Source organism: Lissotriton helveticus, chromosome 2_1 (assembly GCF_964261635.1).
Source record: "Lissotriton helveticus chromosome 2_1, aLisHel1.1, whole genome shotgun sequence".
In the NCBI taxonomy this organism is placed as follows: domain Eukaryota; kingdom Metazoa; phylum Chordata; class Amphibia; order Caudata; family Salamandridae; genus Lissotriton; species Lissotriton helveticus.
In genome coordinates this window covers 1,484,104,891-1,484,123,852 of record NC_136059.1, presented here as the reverse complement: position 1 = coordinate 1,484,123,852, position 18,962 = coordinate 1,484,104,891, and positions in this window count along the sequence as shown.

The following is an 18,962-nucleotide window of genomic DNA, read 5'->3' as shown; positions in this document are numbered from 1 at the left end:
AATTCTGTTCTGTTTGCATTTATGATGTACATGTAGAACTGTGTAGGAGGCATGGAGAAGGTGAGGCTTCTGTAAGTGTCAAAGTTGTTGCATACAGTCCTCATATTCTACGTAGTCTTTTATATTTCATTACTTTCACTGTTTCTGACTGATCTAAAAAATTTTTTTTAAAAAGAACAGTAAGTATAAGGGAAGGAAACAGACAGTTATGTTAAAAGAAACACAGCTATAGGGAATAAACTAGGGATACTGTTACCCGCAATCCTCTGCTGATGATGTCACTGAGCATGTCATGAAAGATGTAATATGTGACATCATCAGCAGTGGATTACGGGTAATAGTATCTCTAGTTTACTCCCTTATAGCTGTCTTTCTTTTAACATAAGTGTCTGTTTCCTTCCCTTATACTTACTGTTCTTTTTTTAAAAAAAAAATTTTGGGTTCGCTTCCGGTTCGCGTACCGGGGAGCGAACTGGGAAGCGAACTAAGAGAAATAGAGGTTGGCACAGTTGCAAATATTGTACCAATTTTTTAATAACGGGGAGGTAGTTCTGAAAAGAACTTTTTTTTAAATTGTTTTTGTTGTTTTATATTTTTTTTATTATTTTTCTGAAAGTTTTTTTACTTTTTTTGAATTTTTCTGAACAGTTTTATAATTTTTTTGGTTTTTTTTCGGAGGGGGCAACGAAAACGATTCATTGTAAAGGGCTCAACAGGAGCAAGAAAACAACAAAAAAAGAATTTATTGTTTGGGGAGTTTCGGACAAACATGAGCATGATTGTCAATAGCTCTGTTGATCAGAGTGATGCTACTTTCTGCGTAGCAAATGAATCCACTGCAATGTAGGCAGACTTGTTTTACTTCACGAAATCTCGTTTGTATATTTGGCACCATCTCCCTGCCCTCTGGTCCCGTTACTTCCGGTACAACAGATCTTCTGGCCATAATAGGGAGATTATCTAGGTCGTCCTGTTCCTCTTCTTCGTCTTCTTGCTGAATTATAACTTTAGCAGGTGGTCCACTCTTCCTTGGATGTGGTGGAGGTGGTGGGGAAGCACCAGCTGAAGCTAGTAAAGAAGCCATTGCTCACTGGTAACAAAGGGTCTTTCTCTCACAATGATGAAAGTCAGAGTGAGGAAAGAAGGAGGGATTTTCACCATTTGGGAAAAAAAATAGTTCTCAACCAATGAAAAGTGTTCATTTTAGATCATATGACCTAGTCTTACATCATTAGGAAACCGAAAGTGAAATGAACCAATGAAAAGTGTTATTACCAAGTCACATGACCTGCTGTGTGTATGTTACGCGCTTTGCAGGGCCTCCCGGTTTGCTTCCAGAAACCTGTGCTTTGCGACTCGGTAAGCGTACGAGTTCGCTAACGTAGCACGTCATATGACGTATCACGCGACAACGCGAAACGTCATGCGGACGGGAGGCGTCACGATGTTGTTTTCTAACGCGGCAGTTGCGGTAAAGAAACGTTTACCGGCTCGTGGTCTATTTCGCGGCATCAAGGTCAGCTAACGGGAAGCTTCCCGATTCGCGAAGCGGGAACGAAGAAAAAAAAATATTTTAAAAAAAAGTTATTAATAAACATATAAAATATATTTTTGGATTTAAAGAAGAATACATTTTACAGCTACAGATATTAGCTGTTAAAAAACCAATGAAATTCACTGAAAAAACCATAGGTTATAGACCATATATAGTTAGGAATTAGCATTTACAAAACCTTGAAAATTCACTGAAAAAACCATAGGTTATAGACCATATATAGTTAGGAATTAGCATTTAAAAAACCTTATTTTACTCACACAAAACCATTGAAATTCCATATATAGTTAGTTGCACTAACTATATATCGCGCACCCGCAATCCACTGCTGATCATGTCACATATTACATCATTCATGACATGGTCAGTGACATCACTGATGACATCACTGATGACATCTCAAATGACATCACTGATGACATCACTGATGACAACATCCAGTGACTGTATGTTTCTGTAAAGTTAAAATATGTCTTACATATTGAAGAATGAGTGGATGTATAAGTGTCTGGATGAAGGATTTAGTAGGTGCGTGACTGACTGTATGAGTGAGTGATTAAATGTGTCTCACTGAATGCATGGGTTAGTGACTAAACTGTCTTAATTTGTGCATCATTATGTCTGTTGTTCTGTAAACTGCTGCATGTGTTGATCATTAGCTATACGAGAGGCTATATGTGTTATTAATTGGTTGCCCAAGTATTTCTATGGGAGATTGAGTTTGTGTGGGGGTGGCTGGAAGGTGTGTGACTCTATGCATAGATGTGTGAGCAGTTTATTCACTAGGTGTATGAGTTCAAGAGTGCATGTGGAAACAGCTACATGGGCAGTTGACTGTGTGCATGAGTGTATTGATGAGTGAATGGATATCTCAATGCTACATGTCATAGTAAGTACATATGTAAAACACTGTACATGTGAGAGTTGGCATATATAAATAACTGTGCATGAGAGCCACTGAATGAGTGAGTGGTTGTCTCGATCATTGTGAACTTGTATCAGGGATTGTATAAGAGAGTAAATATGTGTTAGTATATGTTTCAATAAGTAAGGTGTGTTTAACTGTATAGTTGAAGAAATGGAGGTGAGATTGTTTCTTTGCATGACTGACTGGGTGTGTGAGTAACTCCATGGATGAGTGGCAGTGTGTGAGTGTCTGTATACACTGAGTGTATCTAAGGTTATATTAGAGTCTGAAGAGGTTTATCGTATTAGCACAAGAGTGATGTCAAATGAGATGTCATCAGTGATGTCATCAGTGATGTCATTTGAGATGTCATCAGTGATGTCATCAGTGATGTCACTGACCATGTCATGAATGATGTAATATGTGACATGATCAGCAGTGGATTGCGGGTGCGCGATATATAGTTAGTGCAACTAACTATATATGGAATTTCAATGGTTTTGTGTGAGTAAAATAAGGTTTTTTAAATGCTAATTCCTAACTATATATGGTCTATAACCTATGGTTTTTTCAGTGAATTTTCAAGGTTTTGTAAATGCTAATTCCTAACTATATATGGTCTATAACCTATGGTTTTTTCAGTGAATATATATATATATATATATATATATATATATATATATATTACCTACTGGCGGTCGCCAGTAGGTATATATAGTTAGGATTTTTTCTCTATGGGTTTTTTGAAAATTCTATGTCTAATAACTTTGGCGTTTGTGGACGGAATCGGCTGAAATTTTCAGGAAAATGGCACATTTTGTTTCTGAGCAGCCCTTGAAAATTTGGGGGGGTTCGTCCAGTGGGGGCCGAGAAAAAAGGGGGGTCCCAAAACGTGTTTTTAACATTGAGTTTTCCATAGGGCGGTTGGCCTCACTTTTAGCCCGAACGGCTGAATGGATTTGCACAAAACTTGGCAAAATTGTAGGGACTGGTAGCCCGATGTGCCTTTTGTAGGTCTCAATATATGTGCTCCAGTGAATTTTGAGAAATTAACGTTTAAAAAAAGATATATATCTGTAACAGCGGACCGGTTAGCGCTCTGGTTCGCGGACTTTTCGCGCAACGGAGCTTTGTGAAGCGAAGCTGATTGGTTCTCCGGCGTCTGTCAACATTCCAAACAGTCCGTAGCGGCCGCCATCTTGTCTCTCAGTAGGATCGAGAGACAAGAGGAGGTCAAAACAAAGGGGGAAATAACTATAAGGGGGCATAGTAGATCCTCGCTGACCCCCTAGGTTTGATGTGGAGGTTTTAAAAGGGCACCGCGGGGCAAAAAAAAATAATAATAATAATAATCGAACGGCTGAATGGATTTGCACGAAACTTGGCAAAATTGTAGGGACTGGTAGCCCGATGTGCCTTTGCTAGGTCTCAATATATGTGCTTCAGTGGATTTTGAGAAATTAACGTTCAAAAAAAGATATATATCTGTAACAGCGCTCCGCTTCGCGTAACGGAGGTTTGCGAAGCTGATTGGTCATTCTGTCACTGGGCTATAGTTGGGCTACATCTGGCTGATATTTGGGCTACATTTGTTTTTTTGTGTGTCTGGCGGCCATCTTTGGGCTACATTGGGCTACATTGGGCTTCATTGGGCTACATTCGGCTAATTAGCAAATAGCTCATCGCAAACTAGGAATGGTAAAGAATCGCTATTTATTCCTTAAAGTTCGCTATTTAGGAAATGCAAATAACTTTGATGATACATATGGCGGTTCATCTCTAACAAGATAAGAAGCATAGGGATAGATTTATGATGACTGGCGCATCACCAGGGATGTGTTAGTCATTCTGTGCCGCTGTTCCGTCACCTATGGTGTGCTGCATTTACAATGCGGCGCATCATGGGGCAAAAACAGCACAGATGCGTGATGTATGTGTGCCGTAAAGGTGGCGCATTGCTGGAGTTGTATCGCAAGTGTGATGAAGCTCCAGCAAGGGTCGGGGGTGCCCCTGTCGCAGGGTTTCTGTTCTCACACAGAACTGTGGACAGAGGATTGGAACCTCGGCGAATTAGGGTGTCCCAAAACTCACGTTAGTAATCAAAAACTATTTAGCAAGCTAGGTACAGTGTCACATTGGATATAACAAACTCTCAATGTTTAGACAATCCAGAATATGAACTTATAGTACCTCAGGATACGTGGAACTCATGAACAGTCGGTCGTTATATATTTCTTAGAAACCAGAACATGGAGTTAAGAAGAACACATGTGTATTTGAAATGTTTATTTACTAATGCCGTCTTCTCAGGCGTAGTACCTTAGATAATAAAAGTACACATATTATCAGTAGCAAAATTACCAGCATAGTTACTAGTACATAAAAAGTGAATGGTGATAGTATGTTAACATGCTGTAAATGAATAAGAGTTAGCAACACTTATAAGCAGCCGCGGGCCGTGGAGGGAGTTACGGTGAGGCAGGGAGGCGGGGAGGGGGAGAAGCAGGGTGGAGAATACAAGTACACATATTATCAGTAGCAAAATTACCAGCATAGTTACTAGTACATAAAAAGCGAATGGTGACAGTATGTTAACATGCTGTAAATGAATAAGAGTTAGCAACACTTATAAGCAGCCGCGGGCCGTGGAGGGAGTTACGGTGGGGCAGGGAGGCGGGGAGGGGGAGGGGCAAGGTAGAGAGGGCTCCACCCTGCTTCTCCCCCTCCCCGCCTCCCTGCCCCATCGTAACTCCCTCCACGGCCCGCGGCTGCTTATATCTCACCCTCCCTAATACACATATTATATTATTTGCTAAGAAGGTCTCTTTGTGTTGGTTTAGGGCGTGTCCATACTTTAGTGTCTTAGATTTGAAGGAATCACATCAGCATACACCAGCTCTCTCTTCATGTGAACCGCATCAACTGTTGTGTATGTGTGTTCGGCAAAGCAATATAAAACCCGCCTCATGCCCAGAATTGGCAGAAGTTGCACTTATGTTATGAGTATGAAGTCGTGGAGATCAGACCTCATAACAATTCTGTATCGTGTTGTTCTTGAAACTTTAGCACTCGCTGTACAGATATAGTTTAACAAGTAAAGCAGATAGTAGACCAATAACATATTATTCTCATGTAAACCACGATGAACTACTAGGTGGAAAGCTAAAGCAACAACTAAGTGTCGTGTGCAGAAGTTGCAAAAAAGGAAAAATGGCGTTTAAACCGGTAATGAGCCCATGCTAACTTAACACGGTGTAAAGATATCCAGGACCTAGATGACACCTCCTCATGATCCGGAAACGAACTGAATAAGATAATAGAAGTGCCATCTCATGAGAGCAGATTGCAAGTTTATATGTGGACGGTCCGCAAGGTAAAGCATTAAAAACTAGGAAAATTCAATGCTAAAGAAAAATAAAACAGCCAAGTACTTTATCGAGTCTTAAGCCAATAGGCAAGGTAAATAATAAAAACTTGACAAATAAGTCAATGAATTGTCAATGAAATGCTAGTACTCAGCATATCAAACATGAAAAAGGTCTATGACATAACTGTGTATGCAAAATAAGCTGCAACAGCCTCCAATAGGAAGTCACCGTCTTCATCCGAAAACAGTTCAGCCATCCAATTTAAAAGCGGAAAAGAACATACGTGCTCTCCCAGCACCGGATCCTCTATCACCATCAGAGGACAGCTCGGTGGGTTGTCAAGAAAGCTGTGTTCCAAGAAAGACTGTGCTGCCGCCAGTAAATTCCAGGGACCAAGTAGTCCATGCATCAATGCCACAGCCATAATCCTTTCGCCAGGACAAATCAACTCGTGAGTAATGATAGGAGTCATCAGCTGATTAAAGTCGACGTCAGGAGAAACCGGTCCGCAGAGACACAAATCAATGGCCCAATCGAAATCACAGGTCAGGCAGTGAAATACAGGCTGGACACAGGTGAAGTAGGAGAACCGAAAAGATAATCCATATGCCGTGCTTAATATCGCCAACGGCATTGTGCCATAATATTCTAGCATGCGATTGCGGAACAGTGTCAGCAGCTGCAGGGTCGGAGGTTGCATAGGAGGGACATCCATATTTAAAAATGTAAAAAAGCACAAGAGCGTCCGCTGGTAATGCAAGTAAAAATGCAATCCACGAACCAGAGTGGAGAAAATGGAATGAAAGGGAGCAGGGATGACTCCAAAGATTTTCTCAAATGAAGTCACGAGACCACTGGTAACAACTTTAAAAAAGTGTGCCAGGGATTTTGTGGAGGATGCGTTAAAGATAGTCGGAAACATGTTGCTGAAATTGAAAGGCAAACCTGTGTACGGGTGTTCGCTATGTGAAGTACGAAAGTTTCACGGGCCGAACTCAAGGCCACCTCTCTCTGAGACAAAAGAGCTCTTATTCTTGTCATGCCGTTGAAACGTGTCCCAAGGTTGGTATTTGTGGCCAGATTGAAAACTCCCTATGTTCATGTGTGGGAGGAAATAGAACATTTCTGCAGCAAATAACCCGTTCACTTACTGTTACGATAAAAGGAATACTTTTAATTAACTCAGAACAATCTTCATTATTGAGCATCAAATAACTACCATTTTCCAACAACTTGAACGTGGGGATGATAGCAGGAACTGGCGTGCCTTGCAACACGCAAGCCATATTTGGTCGGTGTTTGTTGCATGAATCGTGTAACTGTATGTGCCTACACATTAGTGAATGATCTGGCGTCTCAGTGCATTCCTCTCCATTCAGATAAACTTCTTGATCATCTTTGAAACATCTGTATGTGTATGGAAGCGACCAGACCTCATGAACAAAAGCACTACCTAAAGGTTCATAAAGACCTATTGGTATATATTTCATACAATTTGAAAACTTATATAAAGCAAAAGGCAGCGTTATTAAACCGTGGATAAGGCATGTTGCCAAAAAACCCGCAATCCTCTGCTGATGATGTCACTGAGCATGTCATGAATGATGTAATATGTGACATCATCAGTAGTGGATTATGGGTAATAGTATCTCTAGTTTACTCCCCTATAGCTGTCTTTCTTTTAACATAAGTGTGTGTTTCCTTCCCTTATACTTACTGTTTTTGGTTCGCTTCCAGTTCGCGTACCAGCGAGCGAACTAGGAAGCGAACTAAGAGAAATAGAGGTTGGCACAGTTCCAAATATTGTACCAATTTTTTAATAACGGGGAGGTAGTTCTGAAAAGAACTTTTTTTTTTATTTTTCTGAACATTTTTTTACTGTTTTTGAATTTTTCGGAACAGTTTTATATTTTTTTGGGTTTTTCTTGGAGGGGGCAATGAAAACGATTCATTGTAAAGGGCTCAACAGGAGCAACAAAACAAAAAAAAGAAGTATTTATTATTTTGGGCGTTTCGGACAAACTTGCATATGATAGTCAATAGCTCTGTTGATCAGAGTGATGCTTCTTTCTCCGTAGGAAATGAATCCATCGCAAAATACGCAGGTGTGTTTTACTTCACCAAATCTCATTTGTATATTTGGCACCATCTCCCTGCCCTCTGGTCCCGTTACTTCCGGTACAACAGATCTTCTGGCCATAATAGGGAGATTATCTAGGTCGTTCCGAAACTGTGCAGCACTGTAGTTGTTAGGATGCCACCTAGTCATATGGCGATGCATTGTGTAGTTTCCGAAACTGTATTTTTTGTCGGTCCCTCTGGACAGTCTATCTTGACATATAAGGCAAGTTACGTATCTTGCATTTACTTTTTTCTGACCTTTGGGAATTTTAAAAAATTGCCAAATGAAGTTTTCTTTCCGGTGAGACGTCTTGGGCTGCTCAGGCAAAAACTGCCTCTCTTCGTGCTCGTCCTCCTGTTCCTCTTCTTCTTCTTCTTGTTGAATTACAACTTGAGCAGGTGGTCCACTCTTCCTTGGATGTGGTGGAGGTGGTGGGGAAGCACCAGCTGAAGCTACTAAAGAAGCCATTGCTCAGTGATCACAAAGGGTCTTTCTCTCACAATGATGAAAGTCAGAGTGAGGAAAGAAGGAGGGATTTTCATCATTTGGGAAAAACAAGAGTTCTCAACCAATCAAAAGTGTTCATTTTAGATTATATGACCTAGTCTTACATCATTAGGAAACCAAAAGTGAAATGAACCAATGAAAAGTGTTATTACCAAGTCACATGACTTGCTGTGTTTACGTTAAGCGCTTTGCAGGGCCTCCCGGTTTGCTTCCAGAAACCTGCGCTTTGGCACTCGCTTCGCGTACCAGTTCGCTAACGTAGCACGTCATATGACGTATCACGCGACAACGTGGAACGTCATGCGGACGGGAGGCGTCACGATGTTGTTTTCTAACGCGGCACTTGCGGTAAAGAAACGTTTACCGGCTCGCGGTCTATTTCGCGGCATCAAGGTCAGCTAACGGGAAGCTTCCCGATTCGCAAAGCGGGAACGAAGAAAAAAAAATATTTAAAAAAAAAATTATTCATAAACATATAAAATATATTTTGGGATTTAAAGAAGAATACATTTTACAGCTACAGATATTAGCTGTTAAAAAACCAATGAAATTCACAGAAAAAAACATAGGTTATAGACCATATATAGTTAGGAATTAGCATTTACAAAACCTTGAAAATTCACTGAAAAAAACATAGGTTATAGACCATATATAGTTAGGAATTAGCATTTAGAAAACCTTATTTTACTCACACAAAACCATTGAAATTCCATATATAGTTAGTTGCACTAACTATATATCGCGCACCTGCAATCCACTGCTGATGATGTCACATATTACATCATTCATGACATGGTCAGTGACATCACTGATGACATCACTGATGACATCTCAAATGACATCACTGATGACATCACTGATGACAACATCCAGTGACTGTATGCTTCTGTAAAGTTAAAATATGTGTTACATATTGAAGAATGAGTGGATGTATAAGTGTCTGGATGAAGGATTTAGTAGGTGCATGACTGACTGTATAAGTGAGTGATTAAATGTGTCTCACTGAGTGCATGGGTTAGTGACTAAACTGTTTTAAATTGTGCATCATTGTGTCTGTTGTTTTGTAATCTGATGCATGTGTTGATCATTAGCTATATGACTAACTATATGGGTTATTGATTAGTTGCCCAAGTATTTGTATGGGAGACTGAGTGTGTGTGTGGGTGTCTGGGAGGTGTATGACTCTGTGCATAGATGTGTGAGCAGTTGATTCACTAGATGTATGGGTTCAAAAGTGCATGTGGAAACATCTGTATGGGCGGTTGACTGTGTGCATGAGTGTATTGGTGAGTGAATGGATATCTCAGTGCTACATGTCAAAGTAAGTACATATGTAAAACACAGTACATGTGATAGTTGACATATATAAATAACTGTGCATAAGAGCCAGTGAATGTGTGAGTGGCTGTATGGATTATTGTGAACTTGTATCAGGGATTGTATAACAGAGTAAATATGTGTTATTATATGTTCCAATAAGTAAGGTGTGTATAACTATATAGTTGAGGAAATCGAGGTGTGATTGATTCTTTGCAAGACTGACTAGGTGTGTGAGTAACTCCATGGATGAGTGACAGTCTGTGAGTGTCTGTTTACACTGAGTGTATCTAAGGTTATATTAGAGTCTGAAGAGGTTCATTGTATCATCACATGAATGATGTCATCAGTGATGTGATCAGTAATGTCAAATGAGATGTCATCAGTGATGTCATCAGTGATGTCATTTGAGATGTCATCAGTGATGTCATCAGTGATGTCACTGACCATGTCATGAATGATGTAATATGTGACATCATCAGCAGTGGATTGCAGGTGCGCGATATATAGTTAGTGCAACTAACTATATATGGAATTTCAATGGTTTTGTGTGAGTAAAATAAGGTTTTCTAAATGCTAATTCCTAACTATATATGGTCTATAACCTATGGTTTTTTCAGTGAATATATATATATATATATATATATATATATATATATATATATATATTTTTTTTTGTATTAACAGGGGACATAACACCTGCAAGCCAAGCCCATATAGGGCGAGACAAAAGCACAGTATAGGAGTATACAGAGATATATAATCTTTTACTAATTACTGCTATGTCAATATATGATGCCTGTCTGCCCAAAAAAACATTCTATTATAATGACTTACAGACCTTGCTTAAGAAATGAACCCTGTAATTTCATGTTTTTAATTATGCACGAGCACTTTATTATCACCATTTTCCCGATGTTGTATTATTTTGTGCTTAGATGAAATTTACAAATTGCACATTATAAGATGGCCGCCGATAAGTACTTGGCGAGCGCTTAGTCCTTCCTTGATGTCTGAGGAGGGTGGGGAATATAATGGTGGAATTTACGAAAAAATGGCTGACACTGACGAAGCCTAACGGGTGAAACGCGTATGTCAAAGTGGGCAGGGGGGTCTGCCAAATAAATCTTTTGTGATCAAAATACTGACATGGAGTGCCGTCTATCTTTGACACCCGACGAATCTCGAGTGAGTGTCGACATATATATATATATATATATTACCTACTGGCGGTCGCCAGTAGGTATATATAGTTAGGATTTTTTCCCTATGGGATTTTTGAAAATTCTATGTCTAATAACTTTGGCGTTTGTGGACGGAATTGGCTGAAATTTTCAGCAAAATGGAACATTTTGTTTCTGAGCAGCCACTGGAAATTTGGGGGGAGTTGGTCCAGGGGGGGCCGAGAAAAAAGGGGGGTCCCAAAACGTGTTTTTAACATTGAGTTTTCCATAGGGCGGTTAGCCTCATTTTTAGCCCGAACGGCTGAATGGATTTGCACGAAACTTGGCAAATTTGTAGGGACTGGTAGCCCGATGTGCCTTTTGTAGGTCTCAATATATGTGCTCCAGTGGATTTTGAGAAATTAACGTTCAAAAAAAGATACATATCTAGAGCCGCGCCTGGAGCGCTCCCACGTACGCGTACAGGGGAGCGCTCCAGGCGCGCCACGCGATCTGCGCACGGCAAGCTGATTGGTTCTCGGGTGTCTATAAACATTCGAAACAGTCCGCAGCGGCCGCCATCTTGTGTCTCGGTAGGATTGAGACACAAGAGGTGGCAAAAATCAAAGGGGGAAATGAGCAAGAGGGGGCAGGGTACACACCCCCTGACCCCCTAGGTTACATGTGGGGGCCATAAAAGGCTCCCGCGGGTGAAAAAAAAAATAAAAAAAAATTCGATTTTCGCGGGGGTGAGCGCCCGGTACGCGCACCGGGGAGCGTACGGGGGAGCGTACCATGGAGATTAAAAATGACAGACTTTAAAAAAAATAAAGCTTCTTTTTAAAAATTGGAGGTAGTTCTGAAAAGAACTTTTTTTTTCATTTTGTTGTTTTATATATATTTTTTTTTTGTTTTTTTTGTTTTATATTTGTTTAGACTTTTTAAAACAATTTTATATTTTTTTTGTATTTTTTTCAAGGGAAAAACAAAAACAAGGATTCCAAAACTGCTCAACAGGAGCAAAAAAAATTGAAAATTTAGGGACTGGAAGAGCAGCGGTGTTGCTGTTTCTTTAGGGCAATCAGTTCAACACTCTGCTCCCCATAGCAGAGCAGTTCGTCACACTCTGCGCACAAAAATTTGATGCCCGCAAACACCGGCTGAATGTTAGGGATCATTCTTCCACGGGGTGGTCCCGAAGGTGTTGCTCCACCAGTGGAGGTGCTGCCGCCATCTGTTGGTACATTCCGTGCCAGCTCTCTGACACTCTCCCTGGCAAAGTTGTTAGGGTGTCTTCTTTTGACATGCCGGATCAAATTGGCATTGCCAAAACTATATTTTTTCAGAGGATTGCCTCTGGATAAACTACTCCCACATATTTTGCATGTTACTTTGGGAGCGTTCACTTTTTTCTGTCCTTCTGGGATGTCGTAAAATTTCCAAATGAAATGGGTTTTTTTCTTTTGCTGAGGAGGGTCCTCATCCAAAAATCCCTCTGAATCACTGCTGGATGACTCTCTTGCAGCCATTGCTGGAGATCAGAAAAGTAGGAGATAGAGTAGACACAACAGCTCTTGCTCTCTCCAAGTACAAAGCAATAGTGAGAGAAATGGGTGGGTTTCACACAATTTGGAAAAAAAAAAGTTCTGAACCAATGAAAAGTGTTATTTTAAAGTCACATGGTTTGACGCGCTTACGCTACGCGCCCGGGGCGCGTCCCGGGCGTGTATCGTAAGCGCATCGGGGCGCTTACGTTGCGCGATCGTATGCGCTTCCGGGTGCGCTTACGCGGTGCGTCATAAGACGCATCTCGCGGCTACGCGATACGTGTCTTATGACGCAAGGCGTGGCGGCTACGCGATACGTCACGATGTTGTTTTCGTTCTCGACAATAGCGCTTCCGGGACGCGCATTAGTACGCGCCTCGGGGCGCGCCGCCAGATTGCGCTTACCCGTGCGTTCACCTGTCCGCGCCCCAGGAGCGCACTAAAAATAATATTAAAAAAAAATAAAAAAATTATAAAATATAAAATTAGATTTAAAATGTATTATTTTTATAAAGATTTGCTATTAAAAAACCTATGAAATTCACTGAAAAAACCATAGGTTATAGACCATATATAGTTAGGAATTAGCATTTACAAAACCTTGAAAATTCACTGAAAAAACCATAGGTTATAGACCATATATAGTTAGGAATTAGCATTTAAAAAACCTTATTTTACTCACACAAAACCATTGAAATTCCATATATAGTTAGTTGCAGTAACTATATATCGCGCACCCGCAATCCACTGCTGATCATGTCACATATTACATCATTCATGACATGGTCAGTGACATCACTGATGACATCACTGATGACATCTCAAATGACATCACTGATGACATCACTGATGACATCTCAAATGACATCAGTGATGACATCATGACACACCAATACCAGTTACTACATACGCACTCACTGATTCCTACGTCTACACACACATTCACTCATTCACCCATACAATCACTCATAAATACAGTCACTCATTATTACAACACTATCATATGCACTCATACACCTAGTCAGTCCTGTGAAGAATCAATCACACTTCGATTTCCTCATCTATACAGTTAAACACAGAACACCATACTTTTCACACATAAACTAACACATACTTACTCTCTTATACAATCACTGATACAAGTACACATTGATATGCACAGTCACACACCTCCCAGCCAGCCACACACACACTCAGTCTTCCATACATCCACTCATTCTTCAATATGTAAAACATATTTAAACTTTACAAAAACACACAGACACTAGATGATGTCATCAGTGATGTCACTGACCATGTCATGAATGATGTAATATGTGACATGATCAGCAGTGGATTGCGGGTGCGCGATATATAGTTACTGCAACTAACTATATATGGAATTTCAATGGTTTTGTGTGAGTAAAATAAGGTTTTTTAAATGCTAATTCCTAACTATATATGGTCTATAACCTATGGTTTTTTCAGTGAATATATATATATATATATATATATATATATATAACATTCTTGCACTTTTTAGAAACACTCAGTCATTGGATAATGTCATCAGTGATGTCATTTGAGATGTCATCAGTCATGTTATCAGTGATATCACTGACCATGTCCTGAGTGATGTAGTATGTGATGTAATCAGCAGTGCATTGTGGGGGTGCAAGCTATATAATGGCTGAATTTCTCTGGTTTTGTATGAGTGCAATGGCAGTCTGACTATAACATCCCTGAATCCTGTGATTTTTTCAGTGAATATATAAAGTTTTATAAATACTAATTCCTAACTATAACGTCCCTGAAACCTGTTATATATATATATATATCAGCATGCAAAGTGATCCACAGCCATTCGAGAGCGCTCCACAGCGTGTGCTCTGCCCAGGGGTCGGATCGTGACCCAGAACAATTTTGGATACAAAGGAGGCGGCACAGCCAGGGTACTTATTCAGCCTTATTGTATTTTTACTTCACCCCACCAACGCGTTTCAGCCACAACTGGCCTTGTTCACGGTTGGTTAGTCCTTCTACAGTGTTGTTTTTTATACTAACCCATTTTGCCAATTAGGAGGCATTCTGGGAATTGTAGTCACTGTATTTCAAAATCATAAAAACAAAAGAAAGACAGTGTGTGTTTTTGGTAAATAGTGACTGGTCCTTGTTACATGCAATTACATGTTTCTTAATGTCAGAGTATTGGGTACTATACCCAATACTCTGACATTAAGAAACATGTAATTGCATGTAACAAGGACCAGTCACTATTTACCAAAAACACACACTGTCTTTCTTTTGTTTTTATGATTTTGAAATACAGTGACTACAATTCCCAGAATGCCTCCTAATTGGCAAAATGGGTTAGTATAAAAAACAACACTGTAGAAGGACTAACCGACCGTGAACAAGGCCAGTTGTGGCTGAAACGCGTTGGTGGGGTGAAGCAAAAATAAAATAAGGCTGAATAAGTACCCTGGCTGTGCCGCCTCCTTTGTATCCAAATATATTACCTACTGGCGGTCGCCAGTAGGTATATATAGTTAGGATTTTTTCCCTATGGGATTTTTGAAAATTCTATGTCTAATAACTTTGGCGTTTGTGGACGGAATTGGCTAAAATTTTCAGGAAAATTGCACATTTTGTTTCTGAGCAGCCCTTGAAAATTTGGGGGGGGTTCGTCAAGGGGGGGCCGAGAAAAAAGGGGGGTCCCAAAACGTGTTTTTAACATTGAGTTTTCCATAGGGCGGTTGGCCTCACTTTTAGCCCGAACGGCTGAATGGATTTGCACGAAACTTGGCAAAATTGTAGGGACTGGTAGCCCGATGTGCCTTTTGTAGGTCTCAATATATGTGCTTCAGTGGATTTTGAGAAATTAACGTTCAAAAAAAGATATATATCTGTAACAGCGGACCGGGCAGCGCTCCAGTTCGCGTACTTTTCGCGCAACGGAGCTTTGTGAAGCGAAGCTGATTGGTTCTCCGGCGTCTGTAAACATTCCAAACAGTCCGTAGCGGCCGCCATCTTGTCTCTCGGTAGGATCGAGAGACAAGAGGAGGCCAAAGCGAAGGGGCAAATGACCATAAGGGGGCATAGTAGATCCTCGCTGACCCCCTAGGTTTGATGTGGAGGTTTTAAAAGGGCCCCGCGGGGCAAAAAAAAATAATAATAATAATAATCGAACGGCTGAATGGATTTGCACGAAACTTGGTAAAATATTAGGGACTGGTAGCCCGATGTGCCTTTGCTAGGTCTCAATATATGTGCTCCAGTGGATTTTGAGAAATTAACGTTCAAAAAAAGATATATATCTGTAACAGTGCTCCGCTTCGCGTAACGGAGGTTTGCGAAGCTGATTGGTTCTCCGGCGTCTGTAAACATTGCAAACAGTCCGTAGCGGCCGCCATCTTGTCTCTCGGTAGGATCGAAAGACAAGAGGAGGCCAAAGCGAAGGGGCAAATGACCATAAGGGGGCATAGTAGATCCTCCTTGACCTCTTAGGTTTGATGTGGAGGTTTTAAAAGGGCCCCGCGAGGCAAAAAAAAATAAAATAATAATAATCGAACGGCTGAATGGATTTGCACGAAACTTGGCAAAATTGTAGGGACTGGTAGTCCGATGTGCCTTTGCTAGGTCTCAATATATGTGCTCCAGTGGATTTTGAGAAATTAACGTTCAAAAAAAGATATATATCTGTAACAGCGCTCCGCTTCGCGGAGATAAAATTATATCTGTATTACCTAGCTGTTGCTAACACCAGTTAGCGACGGCTAGTAGGACATAGCGACCATCTTGGGCCCCACTTTGCATGTGAGTGATATTTATCACTAATGACATGCAAAGTGGGCATGCCAAGATGTTAGCGACTGGAAACAGTCGCTAACATCGCTATCTCCTATTATCAACTTTTGGAAATATTCGCGATAAGCGCGAATATCTCCAAAAGCTAGCACCTGCCCTGAGCAGTTCTAAGGCATGTTATCCAATGGGAGGTGGATAACATGGCTAAGAGCATTAGCTCGGTAATGCATGAATATCGCTGAGTTTTCAGCGATATTAATGCATTGCGGTCGTTTTTTATCGTATTTGCGATAAACCTTGATAATAGCAAGGTTTATCTGCGATAATTTCTGACGATGCTTAGCGGTAAAAAAATCGTTGCTAAGCATCGTTAGGGATAAATATCGCTTAACTTTGGTAATATGCCCCAACGTCTGTTAACGTTCGATTCGAAGGAAATCAGGAAGTGTTGAAAAACATTGTCTGCGCCATCTTGCCTTTTTTCAAATGCCACACTTTTGTCGTGCACGGCAGTCATTTTAGATGCCTTGACCAGACCCACTCTGTGCACGCTGTCGATCCTTAGCATGACTCCCAACCCTCGCAAGCATCTCCCCCAGGCAGTGGTCACCCCCGCTCTCTGTCTTATGCATGGGTAATAAACCACCCCCCATCTGCGCTGCTCTTCCCTGAGAATCACACCCTGTGCCCGCCCGACACCTCCCTTTCGCCCTATTCACTACCGCACGCACTGACACTCCTTTTCCTCTGTGTCCGATTGTCCAGGCCGGTCCTAGGGTATCAGCTAGCCCTGCAGATGTAGTTTATGGCCCCAGCTGTAAAGAATCACCCCTCTTCAAAGGAGTTATAGTAGATCAAGGCCCACACTCGATGAGATCCGTCACAGCAGACGCGTTCCTATTATCTGAAAACCATCCTGTATTGTGATTGGGGAGGGGACCGAGCCTGAAGCGGAAGATTCCAGGGATGACTCTTTGTACATCAAAGTTTTTACAATTATGTGTCACATTAAAAATATATAGCACTCCAACAAAGTAGTAAGATTATAAAACTTTAATAACTTATAAATATATACAAGAAAACAAAAACAGTAATAACATATAAACATTTTTAGGGAAAAACAAACGAAGTAGCGGTCGGCTGTGCGAATAGTCCCAACGCAGCACAACGTCCAGATTTCTGGCGTGGGGCGTCGCGGGGGGTGGGTCATCAGTAGCAAACTGTTGTGCGAATAGTTCCAAGGCAGCAGAACGATGGCACCAAGGTGATGTCCAGTAAGTTGCCGCACTGGTTTTGGTATCCTACAATGCTGCTCTGAATAACGGCGTGGGGCGCCCCGGGGGAGGCGGCGTGAACGGGCCTCTCAAGGTGGAGTGTCATCTGTTGTAGTGGGGCGCCCCTTTACCGTTTCAGTTGCCATTCCGTCCGTTTTTGGTACACTGTGTCAAAAGCCGCAATTCAGCTGAGTTGCGCCCACTCTTGCGGTGCAGCGATAGGCGGCTGTCACAGGACTCTCAAAATGGCGGCAGGCTCTTTCCTTTTTGGGCCTGGTCCACTGAAATGGCCCTGGGACACCTTGGAAATCGGACGCTTGTCTGCTAGGTCTTGGACCCCATTCTCGAAAGCGTCCCCTCCGCCTTGAGGATTTATCAAAAGTTTTGGGGGCCCCCGACTCCTGTAGGCTTCTGGTGGGGAGCGGTTGCCATGATTGCTCGCGGAATGACCACGACGGAGCTACGAGATGGTGGTGCTCTCATGCTGAAGCCAGCTTCAGTCTGAAACATCCAGAAACAAGGTGGGGCTTTCATCGTTTGGGAAAAAAAAAAAGTTTTCATCCAATGAAAAGTGTTGTTTTTAGGTCATATGATCAAGCCTTCCATCATTAGGAAACCAAAAGTAAAATGAACCAATGAAAAGTTTTATAAACAAGTCACATGACCTGTTATGCGGCATAGGGTATAAAATGCGGAGAAAATACGTTGGCACGTGAGGCGGCGTCAGTAGCGGACCGATGTGCGAATAGGCCGAAGGCAATAAAACGCGCCAAGATCCGGATGGCACCGAGGTGGTGTCCAGCAAGTTGCAGCACTGGTGTGGCCATCCTACAATGCTGAAAGTCGGCGTGGGGCGCCCCGTTGGCCTGTGAGTTTGCGTCAGTAGCGGACCGATGTGCGAATAGGCCGAAGGCAGCACAACGCGCCAAGATCCGGATGGCACCGAGGTGGTGTCTAGTAAGTTGCCGCACTGGTGTGGCCATCCTACAATGTTGAAAGTTGGCGTGGGGCGCCCCGTTGGCCTGTGAGATGGCGGCAGTAGTGGACCGATGTGCGAATGGGGCCAAAGGCAGCGCAACAATATTTTCGGAATAGAAGACACCACAAGGCGCTGAGATGCCAAGATCCGGATGGCACCGAGTTGGTGTCTAGCAAGTTGTGGCATTGGTGTGGCCATCCTACAATGGTAAAAGTCGGCGTGGGGTGCCCTGTTGGCCTGTGAGATGGTGTCAGTAGCGGACTGATGTGCGAATGGGGCCAAAGGCAGCGCAACAATATTTTCTGACTGACACCACAAGGCGCTGAGATGCCAAGATCCGGATGGCACCGAGGTGATGTCTAAGTTGCGGACCGATGTGCGAATGGGGTCAAAGGCAGCGCAACAATATTTTCTGTATGGAAGATACCACTAGGCGT